Here is a 21,913-nt window from a genome sequence, read left to right on the forward strand (position 1 = left end):
GGGTCTTGCTAACTTCACCTGTTCTCCTCCCACACCAAAATCTCTACCTTCTGAGTATCTGGGACTACAGTGATAAGCTACTGTACCTGGCCCAAAGTTTTAAAGCTATAGTTAATCACTAAAAATTCGGTAATAGCTTTTTATTTCTATAAGAAAAAGTCACTGCTTTTAGTTGAAATTCTCAGCATTAGCTTAATCTAATTGTACCCACAATTAGGACAGGACTCCTCCCTTTTTATGGGCCAAAGGGTTTTACTTTGTGAGCTTAATGATACAAGAGACAAAGCAAAAACTGCTTGTAATAGCAAATATTCACATGTGTTATTTTGTACATATCACAAGAATCTCAAAGTTATGATAATAAGCACATGAGATTATGACAAGTAGTAAGTAGCTATATTCTGTTTATAAAGAAAAAAATTCATAGTTATTCCTTATGTTTTTTTCCAGGTGCCTAAATTATATACAGAGTAAAGCCCAACTCCACCTGGATGTCCAAAACGCACAGAAAGTTATTTTGTTGGTCAATATTTTTTCTGATAATATAACAACAACTTTAAATCTAAATCCATAAAAGGATGATTCTTTTTTCAAAATGAACATTTACATAATCCGTGATAGCTTAAAATTACCTCAAAATTCTGAGAAAGAACACTAATTAAATCTGGTCTTGATCTTTGATTAAAGTAAGTGTTTAAATGCCTATCTAACATTAATGACTGTGAAGTCCTCAGTTTTTCTCTAACATTAGTCAGGGTTTCTATGTACTAGTCCACATAAATTTGTTAGTACCCTAATATTTCCAAATAACCCAAAGTTTAATTAACTATTAGGCAAATCATATGAAACTACTATTTCTATAGGTCAAAACCAGTTAAGCCTTGGCAAAAAATAGTTTTTAGAGAGCTCCAACTATATACTTTAAAAAAGCAAATAGCAAAGGAAAAAATATATATGAAAATACATGTAAAAAATTCTTCCAAAAGAAATAACTAAATGCTAAAGTATAAAAAGACATGAAAAACAGTAGGTTTTATAAGAAGGGGAAAGAATCAGGTAGTTCAACAGGTTCCTGAAATCCTGGTAGTGATCAATAAATTGACTTCTGCTTCACCTTTTATGAAGAGGCTGTACTTAGCAAATCACTGTGTAAGCTGCCTCAATAACAGCATTCCTGTTATCAAGTTTACTTGCAATGATTCCAACAAAGAAATTAATTTCTTAGATGACAAGAAAAGGTTATTTGAAATGGAGAAAACACAAGAGACTGAGCTTTCTGCTAATAAAACAGACAAGTATCAGTCTAGGCACTGAATTCAGAGTTGTTTAACTATCAGTAAGATCTGAATTCCCTGTAGCCCAACCACAACTATTATTTTGCACACACATGTACATACATGTATATATATGTACACACACACACGGACATACATGTATATATATGTACACACACACACACACGGACTCACACTTTGGTTTTCCAGGACTTTCCTTGTTTTAAATACTGAATGCCCAGAAATCCAAATCCAAATCTAGGCAAACTGGTACAGGTTTTACCAATCTCCAACTGCTAATCCATGCACATTGCGTATCATACACACACACACACACACACACACACACACACACTCTCTCTCTCTCTCTCTCTCTCTGTCTCTCTCATCCATCCACATCCCAAATTTCAAAGAATGTTTTTCTAAAATATATAATGAATTTATTAATTTTTCAGAAAATCATGGTATTATAAAATTTCCAATAGCCACTGCTTATTTTATAACTGTATCAAAAAATATATAACTGACAGTGATCAAATTTAAGAACTTGGAAACTTCCATGTCATGTCATCAGATACACTCCTGCCTATACATAATTATATTTAAATAAAATTCGTATCACCAAATGTTCTCGTAGGAAACTTCTTACAATTATTTCCTTTTATAAATATGAGGAAAATCTCTCAGGTATTCTACAGGTTTGAATCTCAGCTTTGCCAATGAGCAAATATGTATACCACATTGGGAGAAACTGTTTAATTTCAGTAATTGTCTATTTTCTCATATGTAAAGTGAGGGTAACGATACCTACTTCACAGTGTTTTCACAGGTATTAAGTGATATATGATGTATTTAAAAGGCTTAGTACAATATAGGGGCATGAAATTAATAAATATTACTTATTGTTGCTATAATGGCCTACTCCTTTGTTGTAGAAACATTTTCCTTTTGAAAACAGTTAATTCTTATAATATTTAGATTTTCAGAATCATTCTGACTGTAAAACCTAGGAGACTCCTAAGTAGTTTTAAAAAAGAGAGTGCACTTATAATAAAATTAATTACTTCTTTATATGAAACTTCTTTCTATTATTGAATTTCAATATCAGATGTAATAATGTAAGTAAAGAATAAAAATTAGAGCTTCTTGCTCCTAATGTTAATAGAATACAGTATTTAATGGCCTGAAATACAAGCGGTAAAGTTTTATCCATGTTAAAAAGAACAGGTGTAAACACTGAATCAAAATAGATTCAAATTAGATTTTAAAGTTTGAGGAAACCTTTAATCCAATGTCATATGGTCCAAATCAAAGGTACCAGAAGGACCTAGGCCTCTTGGAGTGTGTCCTGTGATCTTTTCAATAAGTATCTCTTCAAACATAAGTGAAAGTCATGAGACAGATCCCTATTCCAAAATTTCTAATAAAAACCACATTTGAATGCACACAAAACTTCAGGCTCCTCATTTGTAAAACAGGTATGACATTACCTACAACTAATAAGCAAAACATAAAATGGGTTAGAATAGCACAAGAGTTGAGAGTCAGACTACTGACACTTAAATCCCAACTCCACAGCTTACTCATTGTTTGACCAAGTTATAGAGTTTCTCTGGGCCATGAGAAAAACTTTAGCACAGAATATGGCACATAACAGCTATAACAAATTTAAGTGTTATTTATAAATCATCTGGTTGCTAGTGGGTATTGAATAATAAAAATATAACCATTACCAACAACATAAACACCTGCACAAGTAAAAGTAAAACAGACTGACAAATTCAACACACTTTATAAAAATCAGTGCTCTTTTTGCAACATCTACTGTAAGAATGAAGACCATTCTCAGCAATCAGACTGTGGACACTCCAGAAAATGTCAACATCACTCTGTAGAACACATAGTTATTGTGAAGGTCCCTATAATATGGGACCTCTAGGTCCCTAGAGGAACCCTATGGAAGAACTTCAATCACATCAATGTAGGACTCAGCCTCCTTGCAAAAAGAAAGAAAGGAGGGAGAGAGGAAAGGAAGGGAGGGACGAAGGCAGGGAGGGAGGGAAAGAAAGAAAGGGCTTCAAGTTGGCAAACGATGGGGAAATAGAAAGGAACTAACTGGTCATTGTACTATTTGCAGTCATGTACAGAATATGAAGTTTTACACTGGGCTTCCCTTACATGATGAGAACTGTGTATGCTCACTTCTCCATCAATGTTATTACTCAGGAGAATATGTTTCTTGTTGAAATATAAAATTTCCAGGGTGAAAAAGACATCAGCAGGGTTTGGATAAGGCAAGGTGTTGCTTGTTCAGCATTTCAAGCCCAGAAAGATGAGTCAATCCTTGAAGGAAATGACAGTGAAGTTTCAAATTTAGCTGCTTTAATTTAGCAAACCTCAACAGTTGAAAACAAGAATATCAAAACAATTTCAGATCATATCTATGTCTCTGAGAAAGAATGGTCCAGCATGCTGATGAATTAAATCTAAGAAACAAGATCTATAGAAACAAGATCTATAGAAACAAGATCTGAGGTTATGATACATTTGTGATATTTTAATGATGCAATAAAAAACTTCCCTTGAAAATAATAAATGCTATCTACCCTAAAATATGCACACACATTGAAATGTGTGAAAACTTCATTAGATTGGGATTAAACATCAAATTGAGAAAGTGTAAAACTTAAAACCTATCTAGTATATAATCACCCAATAAGGACACATTTTTAAAAGTGTGGCTTTCAGAGTATTGGACTTTAAAATGCTCAGTTCACAAGTTTTAAAAAAGGGGGTGAGTCAGAAGTTAAGTAAGAGCAGAAGACTTATAAAGTATGAAATGAAGCTAAAATTTTAACAATAATACATAAGTAAGTCTATAAAAGACAAGCTGTGTATAAAAGAAACTTTCAGCTTTGGAAAAGTATATCTAGTATGACATGGTTTTCATACTTAATCAAAAATATAATAAAAGGAAAATAAGCCATAGAAAATCACATCTAACATACCATCATTTAAGAGAACCAATTCCCAAGTGATTAGAAAAGATCTATCTCTGAACTGGGTAGAAAGGCATGATTCTTAAATCCAAAGGGAAATTAAATCACAAAGTTTAAACAAAACAGCATGAAAAAAATCAATATCTCTCAAAATAAAAGGGAATAATTTAGTTTTCAGTTTTCTCTTTACAAAAATTTTATTTTTAGATCAGATAGAGTGGCTGAGGATGCTACCATGTTTTTAAGCTTCTTTTGGTAGGGAAATACTTGTTTGGCTCTATGACTTCTAAAGGTAAACAGGTTTTGCATTTAAGTTATAATGTGGAATACTTCTGAATAACCTCATGCCAAAATGGCATATTTCTGAGGGATGCAAAGGTATTCGATAAAAAGCTTTTAAAGGCATATTTTTAAACTTGCAGCAGGAAAGCTTTTCTGTGTCAAGACAGTAATTCTTTTAACAGCATTGATCAAAATGTCATTCTTTTATGAGTGTACAATACCTTTTAATGGCATACAACAAGCCATTAGGGTTATACACCTCTGTATAGCAGACAGCTTACTGGAAAAAAGGGAACACTGGCCAAGATACAGTCAGAGGTTTTATGCTTCTAATAAGGATCCTCCTCTCATCCCCACTTCATTCTGAAGTCCACAACTGAAATTATTCAAAAATTAAGTGTAAGTTCTCTTCATTTCCGTAATTTGGAAGCACTTTCACTGAGGCCTAGGCATTGGCCTAGGTCTGAGTTGTATCTCTGCAGAGCCTTGAAGACAGCCTCTCACCTAGGGCCCAAAAGAAATTACTCATGAAGATTACAAAAGCATGATATAATCATGCTTTTTTTTTTCCCCCCCTAGGGAAAGAAGAAAGTAATTTTTTTTAAATTATGAGATGATCCCTTTCCATTTTTATTTACAAAATCAAATACTAAAGGAACATTAAAGTTATGTATTACTCTAACATAAAAATCTCCCCTTGCCACCTAATATTGATCAGGTAATCTTTCATAAAAGGAAAGTACTTTAAAACCATCTTTAAAACAAGTCCTTGTCTGTGAGGTATTCATGTTTTAGGAAAGAAAAATTCTGAAATTATTTAGAAAATAATCACAAGTACACAAACTCATAACAAAATTCTATCAATTTACCAAGTTTCTAAACACTTAGGAAATGTGAAACTAAGGAACAGAATAAAAATAGAGGGGGGACTTTCCTGCTTTTCCTGTTGATATTTTTACTTATTCTTCTCTACTAAAGGAAATATGACTTAACCACAAGTAAATTCCTGGAATTACAGAAATATCCCAGATAAGCTGATCATAGCCTGAATATCTGCCTTCTGAAAACTATTTAAGAGCTCCCTATAGTCTAAGACATATTACAAATAATAATTACAATCCTGTACCAGAAGTAAAATTCCATTTTACAGATAATACTAAATGCTTCAAGACCTTTTCCATGAAGTCAAAGTTTAAAAAGTAGAAAAGCCTGTCTTTTAAAGGTAGGCCTGTGTGTGTGTATGAAGAAAATGGTAAGTTAAAAAAAAATAATAAAAAATGTTCCTCCAAATTTTACAATCAAACAGAAAGTTCCATTTCCAACAACATATAAAGTTACAGTATTTGCGCCAATTTTCATTGCTGAGATCAACTAAAGATACAAAACATCTTAGAAGTATCCAAGAATTGATAAGAATAGTAAGAAATTACCAATCTAAAATCTAAGTGTAAATTTGAACTCAGAGATAAGTGCAGAGCTAAATCTGCTTTTGCCCTGAGGACACATGGACGGTCATTTTCACTAAAGCTTACAGATCTTGCTTAGGATGAAGGATAGAAAAACAAATACCACCTGAAAGTCTAATAGACAGTCTCCTCCTATGAAGCTGGGACCTCAATGAGTTACCCCTCAATGTGAAGGTGATCCAGAAGTCTGGGCTAGCTTCCATATGAGAGAAGCTGCATTAGATTGAGCAAAGCAGGGGAAAACATAACAAGAAGTTCTAAGCACAAGTGGATAATCAAATAGATTTTTTAAAAAGCCCACGTCATAATTGAATGGGCCAAAACATAAACAAAATATTCCCAGTGCCAGTTTGGTGGGTGCTTTTTCTTTTTAGTGGGGGTAAGGTGGGAGAGTGGGGAGGTGGGGAAGTAGGGGGGTGAGGGGGGTGGGTGAGGGTAGTGAGGATGGGGGGCTTGGTAATGAGGATTGAACCCAGGGCCTTGAGCTTGCTAGGCAAGTGCTCTGCCACTTGACCTTCCCCTCCAGCTCTTTTGTTTTTATTTTGGTTTCCAGATGAGGTCTCCTTTGCCAGTGCCAACCTCAAATGTGCAATCCTTCTGCCTCCACCTCTCAAGTATCTGGGATTATAGATGTGCACCACCACAACCAGCTCCCAGGTGCCACATTGCAACAAACACAAACGTTATCTGGTTCAGTGCACTATTAAAGACACAAGAAAACAAGGCACCATGAAAAAGAACTGCCAAAAGCAAATTGCAAAGATTTCATTTATTGGAATTATTAAATGTAGATTAGAAAATAGCTATGTTGATATGTTTAAAATAATTTTTAGTATGAAAAATATCTTCACAGGAAAGAAAGTTAAAAATAAATGACTTAGAATGCTTGAAAGGCATTTATAAAAACTGAATATAGAATACTTATAAATAAAACTCAATGGAGAGGCTATGGAAGATTAGTTCAGAGCAGGCTAGCCCTCTCAATAAGATTAATTAGAAAAACTAGGTAATATACTGTTATGCATCACTTAATGGGGATACATTCTGAGAAACTCATCATTAGGTGATTTCCTCATTGTGCAAACATTGTAAGTGTACTTGGATAAGCTAAGACTGTCATACTAGGCAACATAACTTATGGGATACCATCATACATGCAGCCCATTGTTGATAAAATGCACCAAGTAACTATATGTGGCTTTGTTTGTTTTCTCTTGCTATAACTGAATCACAGGCTACAAAATTTATTTTAAAAAATACAAGTTTATTTAACTCCTGGTTCTGGAAGCTGGCAAGCTGAATACATGGCAAAGAGTATTGTTTGATGAGAAAAGAGCAAGTATGCTAGCTAATCCTTCTTAGAAAGGCACTAAGACCATTATGGGGGTCCCATCCTCACAAACCCATATAACCCTAATAACCTCCTTAAGGTACCTCCATTAACATATGACTATGAGGATTAAGCTCTTAACACATGAAGTTTTGGGGGCCACATTTAAAACAGAGCAATATAGGAAAACAGTTGTATGAAGAAATCAGTTGTGTGAAGAAATTAGTTGTGTGAAGGCATGAAAGAGCTACTAAAGAAGCCAAGGTTCAGGGGACCAAGATTTTGAACAACCAAAAAAATACAGTAACTTTCAGCATGGATTTTTCTCAAGTCCTTTGCCAGGAAGAAGGTAGAGAAGCTAAGCAGAACTGTTAGTAGTATCACAGACTAGGGAGAAAAATGAAGTTTGGGAAATACAAGCAATAAAGCAGAAATGTACCATAAAAACGAAACCCAGCTATATATCAGTTCAATCTCTGACTGGGTTAAGTTAAATGTTCCTACTCTACCTACCTTCCAGAAGAAAATAAACCCTCTTTGGAAAAAGTTAATATTATCTGGATCCTCAAAATATCCTCTTCAACATCTAACGTTCAACTGATGATTGATTATGAGGCATACTAGGAGACAAAACTATAGTAAGAAAAAACAAAGAAAAGAATCAGAACTACAAGAAACATAGGTATTAAATTTATCGCATTGAAACTTTAAAATACCTTTGACTAACATAACCAAGAAAACAGAACAGGAGGCCAGTTTCTAATAAAACAGTGGCAAACAACTAAATTCAAATATCTACCCATAACTAACACAAAACTTTAAAAATAAAAATGGAGTGAAAAATAAAAAATAAAAAACCACATGATATGTATCTACAGCATAATTAAGAGACAATACTACATACTTCAAATACATGTAAGTAGAAAAATGAACACTAAAATCACTGCAGCCAGTGTCAAAGAAAAAGAGACAGATACAGAGTATATAGAAAAGGGAAGAGGGAAGTGGGACTTAGGAAAGAGGAAATGCAAACAAATAAGCACCAGAACATGAGGAAATCCTAAAAATAAGTCTGAGATGTGTTACATCACTAGTTACTGTGGGATCAAAAAGAAAGGGACCTGGTATCTCAAGAAACAGAAGTGATAGTCTTGGGAAAATACTATTTCTGGGGAAAAGGAATGTGACTTAGAACGAATACCATTTAGATTCTTGGTGGTAAAGAGACAAAAAAATAAAATTTTATTATTTTAAAAATTATAATGGTGCTACAGAAATAAAAGATAATCACAAAATCAGACACTAATTCTCCAAGAAATATGTGTACTGTACTTCATTATAGTAATAACACAATAGGATGATTTCCAAACTAAGAAACCTTGTAATCTTCCTCACCACTTTCTACATAAGTTATTATTACTGGTGAAGAAAAATAATTATTCAAAACTGATCAGAAAGCAATAGGCAACAAGTATAAAACATTATGAAAGAATACAGAAAATGAAAAAGTAACAGCACTTCAGCTGAGGGACAGCACCCCCCGCCCCAAAAACTATAAAGCAGAGATGACAGTATCTCTACCTAGATTATATAATTATAAACAAGTATTAACAGATAGCTATAAAAAAACCTTGATTCAGATTTTCATTCCACAATTCTGTATGGAAATTGCAAACCTCGGGTGAATCTAAAATGAGAGATAACTGGTCTCATAAAAGAAATTAAGAAGAAAAACAAATAGAATTTTAGAAATGAAGAATTATAAAGTAGTGAAGACAGAAGATGAAATGAGTAAAAATACAGTCTCCAAACAAAAAGCACAAAAATATCCAAGAGAACAAAACAAAACGAAGGAGTATAATATGTTAATATACAAGAAAGTCAAAAACAGTCCATCATATACAAGATTGTACAGCATGAAGAAGAAAACCATGGAATAAAGCTCATGTTTAAAGATGTAATTAATACAAAAAGCACAATGAACTAAAAGAAGACATGAATTGATGTATCTAAATAGCACAATTCACAAAAATGTTCTAATCATGACTAACTATCCACCAAATAATATAGCAAGGACTTCAATGAAACAAAATCAAAGAGGAACAGATGTAAAAATAAAAACAAAACAGAATACATTAGGAATACCAAACTCAGTAAAAAATAAGCGTACAGAAAATACAAAGTGATGTAGAAAACAAGAATAAAAAAACCTTTATCAGCATTTGTAACTTTAAAACCCCATAACAGAACATATTCTCCTTGTCAAGTGCATGTGAGTATTCACATCTACTTTAACCTTGATAGCCCAAACTGTAGTGTCTGACTACTCAGCAAAAAGGGCAATGCTGGAGGTATCACAATACCTGGCTTCAAACTATATCACAAAGCAATAGCAATAAAAACAGCATGGTACTGGCACAAAAACAGACATGAAGACCAGTGGAACAAAATAGAAGACCCAGATATGAACTTACACAACTACACCCACCTCATTTTTAACAAAGCTGCCAAAAATATACAATGGAGAAAAACAGTCTCTTCAACAAATGTTGCTGGGAAAAGTGGTTACCCGTCTGCAAGAAACTGAAACTAGATCTATGTCTATCACCCTGTACTAGTATCAACTCAAAATGGATCAAGGACCTAAATATCAGACATGAAACTCTGAAGTTACTACAGGAAGGAACAGGAAATACTCTATAACAAATAGGGATAGGCAAGGACTTCCTCAATAGAACCCCAGCAGCCCAGCAACTAAGAGAAAGGATGAATAAATGGGACTTCATAAAATTAAAAAGCTTCTGCACAACAAAACAAATGGTCTCTAAACTGAAAAGACCACCCACAGAGTGGGAGAAAATATTTGCCAGCTATACATCAGAAAAGGGACTGATAACCAGAATATACAGGGAACTTAAGAAACTAAACTCTGCTAAAATCAATGAACCAATTAAGAAATGGACAACTGAACTAAACAGAACTTTTTCAAAAGAAGAATTTCAAATGGCCATAAAACACATGAAAAAATGCTCACCATCTCTGGCCATAAAGGAAATGCAAATCAAAACCACACTAAGATTCCACCTCACCCCTGTTAGAATAGGCATCATCAAAAACACCACCAAGAACAAGTGCTGGCGAGGATGTGGGGAAAAAGGAACCCTAATCCACTGCTGGTGGGAATGCAAGGTGGAAAAAAATTTGGAGACTTCTTAAAAATCTAAACATAGACCTGCCATATGATCCAGCAATCCCACTCCTGGGGATATACCCAAAGGAGTGTAACACAGGTTACTCCAGAGGCACCTGCACACCCATGTTTATTGCAGCACTATTCACAATAGACAAGCTATGGAAACAACCAAGATGCCCCACTACTGATGAATGGATCAAGAAAATGTGGTTCTTGTACACAATGGAATTTTACTCAGCTATGAAGAAAAATGAAATCTTATCATTTGCAGGTAAATAGATGGAACTGGAGAACATCACTCTAAGCGAGGTCAGCCAGGCTCAGAAGACCAAAAATCATATGTTCTCCCTCACATGCGGACTTTAGATCTAGGGCAAATGCAGCAATGTTGTTGGACTCGGATCACAAGAAAAGGGGAGAACACATACGAAAGATATAGGAATAGGTAGAAAACCCAAAATGTGAAAGCATTTGATATCCCCACTCCAGAGGAACTAATACAGAAACCTTAAAATGACAGGTTAACACTAGCAGGGGATCAGGAACCAATATAAAGATCAGTTAGAGTTGAATCAACATGGGACGTAACACATGGGTACACGACAGCAACAGTAGGAATCTTTCTGTATAGCTATCCTCAACTAGCAAAAGTGCTTTGTCTTTCTTATTATGCTTATGTCTTTTCTTCAATAAAATCAGTCACAAGGGCAGAATGGGACCTGCCTGAAGCTGAGGAAGGAAGGGGGAAAGGGTCGGGGAGGGAGGCAGGGTGGAGAAATGACCCAAACAATGTATGCACATAATAAGAAATTAAAAAATTTAAAAAAGATTGTAGTAGATTCATAGAGTGAAATATTACACGATGAAAAAAGAATAGGGGATTGCTATTTAAGAAAAAGTAACTAAACACAAAGTAGTTCTTTTTTTTTTTTTTTTGGTGAGACAGAGTTTGAATTCAGGGCTTTGCAAAGTAGGTGCTTTACCACTTGAGCCATATCTCCAGTCCTGAAAAGTAGAAGTACTGTTTAAAAAAGTTCAGAATTAGGTAAAACTAACTGATGCTAACAACAAATGAGACCTATGTTTCCTCTGGGATGAAAAGGTGTGGTAATAATTGGGAATGAACACAGGCAATCTTACAGGACGATGGGAATGTTATATATTTTGATCTGGATGTCTCTCTATACATGGAGAATACACACAAACAATTTTTCTGAGATTGTTTGAGATTTGTCTGAGATTAATTACTGGTGCACTTTGCTGCAAGTCAACAAACTAAAACAAGAACAAAAACAGTCAAGATCACATATTTTGCCTAAAGAAGAAATACAAATGGCCAGAAAACACTACTACAACCTCCACAAAACTGAAAAGAAATTAAAAAGACTGATACGCTATTTGCATGAGTTCAAACTGGTACCACCATTTTGGAAAACTGTGATGGAAGACCATGCAAAAAACTACGAAATTCTCTCAAAAAAGTTTCTTGCTTTCTTATCCATCTGATCTCTGTCAAGGCCATAGTCCAACAGCAACATTCATTGTCCTTTCTTTCACTTTATCAAGCTTACTGTATCTTTTCCCTGTCAACTTTTTTGTTTCCATCTGTCTTCTTAATTAAAGGTATCTTGCATCTTTCAAGGACTCTCCCACAACATAGTCCATACAATTCAAAGAAATTTAATAAATATCATACTCATAGTTGAAATTCACTCTGCAACACCTTGATCAATTTTGATGTTTTATCAATGGGTGTATAAAAGTCATGCACTTTATTCGTGCTTAAAAAAAAAGACCCTAAATTTTAATTGGCCTTATTCAATGTTATCTTTTTGAAATTAGGATTAAGAGGCAATTGTACATCCCCAACACAATAGTCCCTTTTAATTCCCTTTTCTTCCTGTTTTCAAAAATGCCAGTTCTTCTGAGCTCTTTTGTTATGACACCTTCTAAATGCAGCTATCAGCAACCAACATATACAATGTAGATACAAAACATCCTGTTTTCCTATTACTTGTTGTAGAGCTACAAGTTTAATAAATGGGTGCTCTGCACCAACATAGATAGTTTAACATTTTTTCCTTTGGAAAAGTTGATTGGCTTGTATTTTATTAAGTCCTACTTATGGGTATAGTTATTACTATAACAAGAGTAACACCAGATGAAAAAAAACTATTCAGATACCAATCCACCACTCATTCTCTGATACAGATTACAAGAAAAATGAGACAACTATATAAACCTAAGAGATTTGATTACAACTATGAAACATACTTTGGACATTACAATACGTCCTCAGGCAAAAGCAAACTGTCATTCTATTTTTTGGATCTCAAACGTAACTCAATGGATAAGTAGAGCAAAACAAATAAGAGTTTTAAATGCTTAGCCACACTATACTTTTGTTTAAAATTCATAGATAATAAAAGGCAAACATATTTAAAAACTCTCCCCAATACTGTCTTAAAATACCCATCCCATTGAGCAGAACACTACAAAATCAACTACCTTTACACCTTCCATTTGCACTGCATGTATAATTAAACACAATAAAAGAAAAGTAAAATGAAATCTCTCCATGCGTAGCTTGTCCTACATGTAACTTGTCCAGCCAGGTCAATATACCATTCACAAGTCAATCCTCTTCTCTCCCCATCATGCTTTATTTAAGGCAACAACTAGAGAGAAAAATAAAAACTAATAATAAAGAATCAAGGGTTGATAGAGTGGCTCAAGTAGTAGAACGCCTGCTTAGCAAGCCTGAGGCCCAGAATTCAAACTCCAGTAGAATAAAACCAAGATGCCAAGTAGGTATATGAGAAGATGCTCAACATCATTTATCATTAGGGAATTGCAAATTAAAACAACTAGTTACTACTATACATACTATTATCATATAATCCAATAATCTTGTTCATTGATATTTATCCTGATGAATTAAAAACATGTCCACACAAAAACTTACATGTGGATGCTCATCTATAATTACCAAAACTTGGAAACAACCAATATGCCTTTCAGTAGGTTGAATGCATAAGCTGTGATTCACCAATACAATGGAGTAGTATTCAATTATTTAGCACTAATAAGAAATTAGTTTCCCCAGCTGTGCTAATATATAATTCGTGAAGCCCTATCTCAAAAAACAAGCTGGCTTAAAAAATGAGGAAGAGAAGGCAAATAATAAAGAGTAATAGATGGGGTGAATTTGATCAAAGTACATTACATAAATGTATGAAAACATTACAGTGAAACGCCTTTATAGAAGTAATTGGTGCGAATAAATTTTAAAAACTCCAAGCTGGACAAGGGAGTTATGCCTTCCTGCTAGGCCAGAGATGGAAGTAGAAGGATCAAGGTCTGAGGCTTGCCCCAGGCAAAAGGACAACACTCTATCTGAAAAAAAAATCAAAAGCAAAAAGGGTTAGGGGCATGGCTCAAGTGGTGGAACTCTTGCCTAGCAAGCATAAGGCCCTCAGTTCAAACTCTAGTACTGCAAAAAAGAAAAGGAAAAAAATTAGCTGTCAAGTCATGAAAAAAATGGAGGAACCTTACATGTATATTACTATGTGAAGGAAGCCAATCTAAAAAAGGCTACATACTGTAGTATTCCAACTATTATATGAGTTTTTAGAAAGGGCAAAACTTTGAAGATAGTAAAAAGATCAGAGATTTCCAAGAAAGGAAAGAGGGATGCACAGGTAAAGCACAGACTATCTTTAGGGCAATGAAACTATTGTGTATGGAACTAAAAATGATACATGTCATTATACATTTATCAAAATTCATAGAACATAAACCTTAAGAGTTAACTCTAATGTAAATTATGGACTTTGAATGACAATGACGTATCAACACAAGTTCATTATTTATAACAAATAGACCTCCTTCATACAGGATATTGATAATGGGGGCGATTGTAGGTGTATGGGAGCAGAAAGTATGTGAGAACTCTGTACTTTATGCTCAGTTTTGCTGAAAAATGTAAACTGCTTTAAAAAAGTCTTTTAAAGGGAAACTTCTGGGGTTATATAAGGGGAGAAGGAGGAGAATAAGGGTAATAGAGGGGCAAACATGATCAAAGTATATTATAGGCACATATGGAAATGTCAAAATGGAACTCATTACTCTATATAATTAATATACACTAATAATATATAACGTACCTTATAATTAATTTTATTTCACATATATTCATGCAACTAACGTGTGCTAGGCAGATTGGAAAACTTCACAAATATTAACTTTCTAAATACGCAAAACAAAACTATAGAGTTGAAAATGAAATATAAGACATGTAAGTATCAAAGGAACTCAACTATTTAGTAGAACCAGGATTGGACCCTGTATTACTGCAAAGCTGTTCTTAAACCACTACAATGCTACCAATAAATAAGTCTTACTTTTGGTTGTTAACACCATAACAAATACTACTATAGAATGTATTCACCGACAAAATGCTTAAGTTTAACGATACCAGAATCATACACTGTATATTCAGCCAATAAAGTAGAGGTATGGTTGTTTCAGCTATCTACTTGTCTTATTATCTTTTTGTCCCAGTATTGCTTTAAGACACCTTTGTCTTTGTCTCCTTTCTAACTCATATTAAACTCATGACTTTAAATATTTCTTTTATGTGGACAATGCCCTAATATATTCCTCAAGACAAAAATCTCTTACCAATTCTAGTCCATTCATTCGTGATAGCTATACAAATTGACCTTGATTTTTTGTGGGTCTCTCAAATCACTGTCCTAAATGATCTTCATTAACATGTCTTACACATGCCTTTGCTCTAACATTTTCTATTAATAGCACCATTCTCCTCATCACCACACTCAGAAACCTCAGTATTTTATTTCCTTTATCCTCTCACCTCCAAAAAGTTGACTTTTCCATATGTGTGTGCTACTAAAATCTTCACTAATTCTCTACTGCCTTAAAAAAATAAATTTTAAAGCCAGGTGGAGAGGCATGTGCCTATAGTCCCTGCTACTCAAGAGGCTGAAGCAAAAGGAAGGATCACTTGAGCCCACAAGTTTAAAGGCAGCATAGACAACAAAGTAAGACCCAACATGTTTTTTCAAAAAGAAAAAAACACTGGAAGAGCTGGAATTAATGATCTGAAAAGTCCAACTTTATTCTTCAGGATTTGCCTTCATTAAAGCACAAAAGTAAATGACTTAACTACTCTTCATGTAAGTTTTATGCTTTGTTCACACATTTCCTGTCCATTTTCAATAGGTATAGAAAGGACACATAGGAATTCAAAATCTGTATCCACGTTTTAAAAAGCATGAGGAAAAATATGGCCTCAAGAAATAAAAATGTGCTTTAAATACTTTCAAAGAAAAGTCTGCAATGAAAAGATTGTGTCAAGTGGACCCAAGAGTCAAATGAAAGAGCTGTCAATGGCCAAGACTGTAAAAATTTGTACAAAAAATAAAGTAATAATGTATTATAACCCAAAGTATTTAAAAAAGCAAAATAAAACAAGCTCATAGTGACATAATAGCATAATCAAACAAATGGGAGAGAACAGACAAATATCCCATGCAGAAAAATTCCAATTAATTGATGTAGATATTCTGCCCTTACAGAAGGGGATCCTAACTTTCTTTTCCTTAGAAGTGAACTATGAAAAGAGACTCCAAAGAGTACATTACAGAAAAAAGAGAGAGAAAAAAAAAAAAAGAGTAACTATACAGTGGAGAAATCTGATAAACATGACATCAGTCAGGTGATTAAGGTTAATATCAACAGTGATAGTGTTCAGAGTATATACCCTTGACAGAACATGATAAAAATATTACTTTACTTCTGTGGTCCTTTAAACCTAAAACCCCAAACTAATCATGTTAAAAAAAAAAAAATCAGACAAATCAAAATTGAAGGATATTCTACAAAATATTTAACCAGTACTCTTCAAAACAGTCAAGGTCAACAAAAATGAACAAAATCTGAGTCACCACCAAGAGGAAGGAGCAAAAAGAGACATGAACTCTAAATGCAACATGGCAATATTAGATGAGATTATGGAACAGGAAAAGGACATTAGGTAAAAAATTAAGCATCTGAATAAAATGTGGACTTTAGTTAATGATAATGAATCAATAAAATTTCATTAATCAGAGTAAGTGTATCATAATAACATATTAATAGTAAGGGAAATTGCTTTGAGTATATGAGCATTTTTCTGCATATTTGAAACTACCAAAATAAAAACTTTAGTGTAAAAAAAATATGACTCTAAAATACTCCTCTTATAGCAAGATTACCCCTGTGGTTCCACATCTTAAAACTGGGCAGCACTGGGACTGCATCAAATTACAAAGTATGGCAGAAGACTCAAAGACTCTAGATAATAAATGCCATATAGCTTTGACTTGGTACTCTTACAAGTCTCATTTGTGAAATGTTCTCTCTTGCCTGTGAATCAACAGGCAAAGATAGGATTGCTATACTGATTGGATGACTACTCCTGACTAACGGGGAAACTAACTTATTTTTATACATGATGAGAGTAAGGAAAGATATGTATGAAACACAGTAGAACCAAAGAACCCATAAGCACTCCTTAGTCCTAAGTTAAAAGTTAACAACTCAATACAGACATGACAACTAGCAGACTAAACCCCTTAGAAGAAATTAATGTCTCATCAGAAAAGAAACCATAGTGATGGAAGGCAAAAAGTTTGTCAGATCCTATCTTAACTAATAAAAAGCTAGGCACATGCCTGTCATCCCAGCTACACAGAAAGCATGAATCAGAGGATCCCTCTCCAGGCAGGCCTAGGCATAAATGCAAGACTCTATCTCAAAAATAACCAATCAAAAAGGGCTTGAGGGCTGGGATGTAGCTCGCTAGTAGAGTGCTTACCTAGCATGCGTGAGGCCCTGGGTTCGATCCCAGCACCAAAAAAGAAAAAAAAATTTAAAAAAGGGCAGGAGGCATGGCCCAAGTGGCAGAGTGCCTGCTTAGCAAGCACAAGGCTCTGAGTTCAAACCCTAGTACTGCAAAAGAAAAAAAGAAGAAATATGAATTATTTATGCATAAATTTAACAAATTTGTGTCATGTCTTTTTATTAAAAAAAAACTACAAAGCATTTTTGATATAATTTAAAAATAATACAAATAAAGAGAACATGTTTGTTGAATGGAAGAACCATGTTTCGAACTCAGTCATTTATCAACTTATTGGTCTAATATAGACTCAATAAAATCCCAAAAAGGTTTCCAGAAAATTGACAAATTAATTAAAAAATTTATAAGGAAAGCAACAATACTGCCAAGATGTCTTTTGAAAAGTACATAAAGCTAGAGAAGTGACATTACTAGATATTAAGACTTACACACTTACAGAAGTAGTTAATCTAATTTCAGAAACAATATGATATGAGCATAAGGGATAGACGTAAAAATCAATGGAACAGACTAGTAAGTCCAAAAATAGAACAATGCATGGAAGATTGATTGATTTTCAACAAAGATATGGAGGTAATTTAGAACTGAAGATCTGTGGGCAGAAAATTCTCTGGTTTTTTACTCTTTAATGTTTATTTATCTAACGCTCTTATTTGACCTTGATTCACAAAAGATATTTTTGCTAAGTAGAGAAAAATTTTAACAATTTTTTTAAACTCCCATACTTTAAAATCATCATTCTAATCTGGCTGCTATTTTTTAATAAAAGAATAAATGGTAATTCATATTGTTCTTTTTTGTAATGTTTTATTTTATTGCATTGCCTTTAAGATTTTTCTCTTTATCATGGTTTTCAAACAGTTTGAGTATACTGTGCCTTATTGTCATTTCTTTTCTTTTTTTTTATTTTATTGAGACAGGGTCTCACAGGTAGCTCAGGCTAGCCTCAAACTTATAATCCTCCTGCCTCAAACCTCCAGAGTGCTGGGATTATAAGCATGTACTACCAAGCCTGGCTCCTGCTATTATTTTCTTTGTATTTAAATTGCTTTTCTTGTGCTTCTTAATCTGTAAATTTATTACTTTCACCTAATTTGATAAATTTTTATTTGTATGTCTTTAAATTATTATTTTTTGCTCCCCTTTCTCTACATCTATTTCTGGAACTACAAATGGATTTATTTGTATTTGACCTCCTCATATTGTCCCCCATGTCAGTATCTGTTCATCTTTCTTTCTTTCTTTTTTTTTTTTTTTTTGAGACAAGGTATCAGTATGTTGTCCAGGCTGGCCTTGAACTCCTATGCTCAAGCAATCCTTTCGCATCAACCTCTCCCCAGTAGCTAGGACTATAGGCACACTTTACCATGCTCAATCTATTGATTTTTTCTTATTAAATTTTCCCTCCTGTATTCAAAGTTTACTATTCTATTTCTTCAATCCCTTCCAGGGAACTTTTTGGATGTACTATATTTTCAGCTCTAGAATTTTTAAAAGTTTCTACTTCTCTGGTGGAGATTTATTTAAAGAATTTTTCCCTTTTTCATTGATGTACTTGCTTTAAAATCCTTGTCTACTAATTCAACATCTGCATCATCTTGGGGCTAGATTCCATTGATTGCATTCTCTTTTGTGTACAGATCACATTTTGCTGTTTCTTTGAGTGTCTAGTTATTTTTTAACTACATTATGAATATTTTGGTGTGTCATACAAATTCTGAATTATGTTATAGTCCTCTAAGAATGTTAATAGTTTTGTTTTAACAGGCTATTCATTTGGCTGAAGTCAAACACCCAACTGTCTTTCCTGTGATGGGCAATGGTTGAAGTCTCTGTTCAAATCTTTTGACTTGAAAACTGACTAATGCAACATGCATTCATGGGTGAGGTTAAGAGAAGGGAGAGTTTTTAGAGCTCCTCCTTTGTGGATCTGTCACCATCCTACTTACTTTCCAGCTTGGGGGATATCCAAATCCTCCCCTAAATGTCTGGCCTGGTAAGTCTGTTAATATAACTCTATTCACATTTTAGCTCCCTGATATGGTGTCTACTGGGGACTGAACACAAATAGGAAATTCACACAGTGCCATTCTATTTTTCCAAGGAGATACTCTAGTTTCTTCTTATTTTCCATGATTCTCCATTATATTCAAGTGGTTACATTAATAATTTGTTGACAGATTATAGTTGTTACCCCAGAAGGGGGATCAAATACTCCTTCATTAACAGAAAAAATGGTAATTTAATTTGGAAAGGTAAAAATGGTGCTGAAAGATTTGGCTATCCATATGGAAAAAAAATGAATCCTGACCCTTCATACACACAGAACTCAACAAATATGGATCACCAACTTAAACATAAGAACTAAAATATAAAATAGAGGAAGAAAATTTTGTGACCTTAATGTAGGCAAAAGTTTCTTGAATATAAAATGTATAGTCAAAAATGGATAAATTGCACATTATCAAAATTAAAACTTATACTCTTCAAATGACATCATCTACAAAATAACAGTGCCTAGCACATAGTGTAGTCAAAAGGAACAAACGAAGTAAATATTAATTGTTGCTATTATTATTCCTACCTATTATCTTTCCCAGCAATGACAACTGATTTTTTTTTTCAGTACTAAGGGAACTTGTGCTTGCTAGGCAAGTGCTCTATCACTTGAGTCATGCCCTAACTGCTTTTGAATATATGTCCTGGAAATTATCATTGCTTTTGAGGGACATAACATCTTTTCGAGAAACATAAATAAACCCACCACAGAGCTCTTATAATCCCTGCCTATGTTCTGCAGGTCTGGGTTTCTAGAAATTCCTTGGGCCTTTGTCTCTCATGTATATTGGTGAGTAGCACTTTTTAAATGACCCTAGTCTCCTAAACTCACAGCTCCTAAAAAGGCCATCTTTGAAAAAATTTCTTTTCCCCAGAATAAATTCTGTCCTCTTTGAGGACAGGAATCAAGTCAATCCTAATACAGGACCTGATATCAATAAATATTTTTTATGAACTAGAAACCATTCAGGTACCCTCTTGTTTCAGCTATGTTATCTGTTTCTCAGGGGTCATCCTGACTAGGTGATTACCTTTAAACTGAGCTCCTATGCCATGTAAGAAAGATCTCCTTATGGCTTTTTCTCACACTCCACATCCTAATGTTTCCTCCCTCTGAGACTATTTGATATCATTCAAAAATCTTCTAGAAGGCATTGATTTGACGTCTGAGAGTAGTACAGCTTTGCAATTATGCATTAGTAAAATTGCTTCCATGTCATCATACTTTACATTTTTGCTTGGTGCAGTATTTCCAATGGAAACCAACTTCTTCAAAAGAAGTTACATGATGACTTCATGTATGCAAATTATTCTCAATTGTTTTGTGTCTGTCTTCAGTTCTATATCTGATAATGCTATACTTTTGTAAATAGATATTTTTACTGTATCTGTTCCATGATTTATTCCCACTTTGATTTATCTTATATATTCTTATAAAAACTATCTGAATTATTCTAAAAATAAGAAGAAACTAATTTCCATATATTAATAAGTTGAAAAAATACAGCATTACCAAGTGTAGTTGAAGTATTCTATAAAATGTTATTTAATAACATTCTCCCTCTCTTCTCTTCCCCTCCCTCCATCCTCCACAGGTACTCACCAAACAAGTTATCTCTACAAATAATTACTACTTAGAAGCTGATGATTATAATCCTATGCATTTTTACATTTTTACGAAATGACAGAATATCCTATATATTTTTAAACTTTAATTTTGTATTATATATGTTATAAATTCCTCAGCAACTTTTTTGTTTCAAGCTATGATTGTAAGATTCATCATATTGACACATATGGCTCTACTTCATTATTTTAAAAGCTTCACTTTTTCATTTGAGAATATATAACCTTTCATAATCATTCTTCTTCTGATGGGCATTCAGTTAGTTCCATCTTTGCAATAATGAATAATGCTTTTTGAGCAACCCATTACTAGATCACAATCAGTGTTTTCTTTTATTAAAAAATTTTATTGCGATATAATTCATATACCATAAAATTCATCCTTTTAAAGCATATAATTCAGTAGTTGCCACCATCAAAACTATCAACTTTCAGAACATTTTCATTATCCCCAAAATTAGCAGTCACTTCCTATTCTTCTGTTCCAGCCCTTGACATGAATCTACTTCCTTTCTTTGGGGATGTATATGCTGGATATTTTATGTAAGTGGACTAATGTGTTATGTGGTGATTTGTGACTGGTCTCTTTCAAATAGCATGTTTTCAAGGTTCATCCATATTGTGATAGGCACATTAATTGGGTTTCATGGTATATATATGTCAAAACTTATAAAAGTACACACTTTAAGTATATGTCAGTAAACTTCAATAAAGCTGTAAAAAACTTAGAACATTTTAATAGATGCTTTACCAAAAA

General features: G+C 33.7%; 1 long non-coding RNA gene and 1 pseudogene across 1 annotated transcript in view; one reads left to right on the forward strand and one right to left on the reverse strand.

Annotated features, from left to right (window-relative positions):
- Window positions 1-21,913, reverse strand: part of LOC141417370 (uncharacterized) — a 189,447-nt gene that overhangs the window by 163,250 nt on the left and 4,284 nt on the right. The window lies entirely within an intron of this gene.
- On the forward strand, window positions 3,107-3,808 carry LOC109675216 (large ribosomal subunit protein uL6 pseudogene; annotated as a pseudogene).

Source organism: Castor canadensis, chromosome 15 (assembly GCF_047511655.1).
Source record: "Castor canadensis chromosome 15, mCasCan1.hap1v2, whole genome shotgun sequence".
Taxonomy (NCBI): Eukaryota; Metazoa; Chordata; class Mammalia; order Rodentia; family Castoridae; genus Castor; species Castor canadensis.